Source organism: Ostrinia furnacalis, unplaced genomic scaffold, assembly GCF_004193835.3.
Source record: "Ostrinia furnacalis isolate ACB-3 unplaced genomic scaffold, ASM419383v2 OfSCF3546, whole genome shotgun sequence".
Taxonomy (NCBI): Eukaryota; Metazoa; Arthropoda; class Insecta; order Lepidoptera; family Crambidae; genus Ostrinia; species Ostrinia furnacalis.
Window position 1 is genome coordinate 631,470 of NW_021133785.1, and position 3,195 is coordinate 634,664.

Genomic DNA, 3,195 nt, shown 5'->3' on the forward strand with positions numbered 1-3,195 from the left:
AAAAACAAGAGTAAACTGAGCAGTGCCACCCATTCACCAACCAGATGCCCACTGCAACGGGACCCCACTCAGCATATGCCGTGGCCCACGGTGACGAAGGCCACGGCGCTGGTTTTCAGTGTGCCCCATGCCGAGTGAGGGTCACGGACCATTGGTAAAATAAAATAAAAAATAAAAAAGCTGCACAAAATTGTCTAGATAAACATACATAAATAGTAATATTAGTGCACAGATAAATACAAAAGGCGGGAAATCGGTAAGGATGATATGACTACGTTTATTAAGAATACTAATGAAAAGAATACTAATAAAAAGATAAAACTGTTTGTATAGGTGTGTGTGTAGTAATTGTGTTAATGTGTAATATTCGTAAAGAGTGACATTGTTACGCGTTGTTGAGTGTCTCGACGCCCGCAAAACCGGTTTGTGCAATCGAATGATTGATTGCGCGCGATTCGACAATTTAGTTCATCCCATATTGTTCCGAGCGTTACACGCGCACCTACAAACAAAAAATAAATAAAAAAATAAAAAGTAAATAAATTCCAGCAGTATTGGTCGTCTAAACATATAATTCAATTTCAATTAGTGTCAAATATATAGTTATGATGTCATTAGAAATAAAATAATCATGAAACAAGTATTTAATATGGTGTTACAATGGTGTTACAAATAGCATGTCCGGAGAGAAACAATTTAAATTTTCAAGTAGTGACGTCAGGCTACAGCAGTCTCGATCGTCTTGCCCACTTCCGTGCTTGATCGTCTGAAACCTCCTCAATAACCTAGCTACAATCCTGCATGTCGTATAAGACCTTATTTTTGCATTCAACGGACAACAACTGAAATCGCCTCTTCTTTGTTGTCCCGAATAACAACTGAAATCACAAAACAAAACACTCCATATTCATACAAATAGTTATGTGACTGTAATAAATAAGGCCGACATTAAGCTTCATCGTAACTAGTTCTCGTACAAGACTTATCCTACGACGGTGGAATACGAATGGCTGCTGGATGATGAGAATGATAAGAGCTCCCGATAGGATGATACGAGAGACGAATGGCGCTGGGGTGGCCATGCGACCATGGGACTACGGGACAAGAGTCCATCAATAATTAAATATGAATAACTAGCTTATGCTCGCAATTTAGCCCGCCTGAAATTTTGTTTGTCACAGAAAAAAAATATCGCCAGGAAAAACGGGATAAAAACTATCTCATGTCCTTTCCCGGACTCGCATCAACTCTATCTATACCCATCAACAGACAGGCAGAGAGAGTCACTATCACATTTATATTAGTAGGGAACACAGAGCATGGGAGACGATTTCATGCTCTGTGGTAGGGAAGTAAGGGTCAGCCATAAATAAACAAACAAAAAAAAAAAACAATTTATGTAACGCACAGCCAACCCATTTTATGATAAAAAGAACAGCGGTTGATTTTAATGCATTTGGGTAAGCCTGTCTTTCTTTCAGTCACAACGCGCAAAATGTCATTAGTGCTCTCGTTCCCACCGCTGCATCTCCTGTGTCAGCCAGGAGCTACAGCAGTTGACCGCCAATAAACACCCAATCAGTGTAGAGGCTAACAAAAATTAGCAATTTTTAATCAACATAAAACCTATCCATACGAACTAGAGCATGATGAATACAATCACTCCATCTTAGCACACCGACGCAAAAACCATGGGATGTCCATGGAGTAAATTACAGACTGTCGGGAATGCTCGTCCTAATAATAAGCCATGAAATATATTTTGCGCTGGATAACATGTTATAAATGATAAGGGAATAAAAGAAACGAATTGGGTTGCTATGGTGACCATGGTCGAGGAAAAGTCGGGATAAAACGGGACAGTACATGAAAATTCCAGGCAGTGGCTGAATGATTTTCTTATTGTGGTTTGTGGCGTATTTAGTGTCTTTTTAATTTTTTGACGCCTCTTTTTAAAAAAAATATTTCATTTCCAAATTACTAATAATTCCTTTTAACCTCTTTTATGACTGTAAGCTGATAAATAACGTTTGTGAAACGAAACTCGATTTCAGTCCAACGCTTGACGTATGGGCTTTTGTCGCCTTAATTAATTTATTAAAGGAGGTTTATAACAGTGGACTGCCATTAGCTGCTTAAGAATAACAAAAGAAATATGTCTTACAAGTAACTATTCGTGAAAAATTATTATGACTATCGGTAAAAAACGAGATTATTACATCAAGGAACTTTTCATCCAACTTTTAAATATTAAGCATCATTTCGTGGAGATAATAGCTTGGACTAAAACTTTTATTCAATTTACCAACTTAATATTAAAATGAAGGCTTAGCCTAAATTACCCCAAAACTACTTAACTTATACCACAAAATGGCGCCAATTCCCGCCATTTTGGTAGAAAAGCTAAGTAATTTGGTAGAGAAGCGAAATTGGCATGCAATTATGGCGGCTGAGCGGGCTAATGAAAAATAAACTTCATGAATATCTTACTGCCAGTCTATTATTTAGCTGGGATGTGTTGTGAAAAAGGAGGCTCGGGGGTAGGGAGCGAGTTGGCTGGGGTGGAGACGGCTTGTTTTCAAATCAAATCAATTTTATGTGCAAATGTGGAGGTATTCCTCGCACCTATTTTGAGGCGCACCTAACTATTCCTCGAAGCGTACCTACCTTTGTTTACTACTATATACCTACTATAAAGATTCTAAACTTTACGTTTACCAAGGGCCGATTTTTCAATCGTTAGATTTCTTTTAACTGAAGAATAAACTTGTCATTTTGACATATTATTTTCCATACTGAAACTATGTGCCACACTTAATCTTCAGTTTAATAATGTGACGATTGAAAAAAATCAGCCCTAAGCTAACAAATAGGTACTAGGGTAACATTATAATATCTGCGTTTCGAGGAATAGTTAGGTGCCCTTCATTAGGTGCGCCTGAAAATGGGTGCGTTTCGAGCTCAGATCATAGAATCTATGATCTGAGGTTTCGAGAAATACCTTCGGACTTATTTTGTTTTTTTTTTAACGTAATATCTTCATGGTACGTATAGAAAATTAAGGGACTTCTAAAAATGACATATTATAATTTATGCTATTATGGCGGTATCCTCCTACACATAAAGGGGGTGAAAGATGAAGAAAATTATTATTTCTCATGGTATTATGAAAAATGCGCAATTGGTAACAGGCAG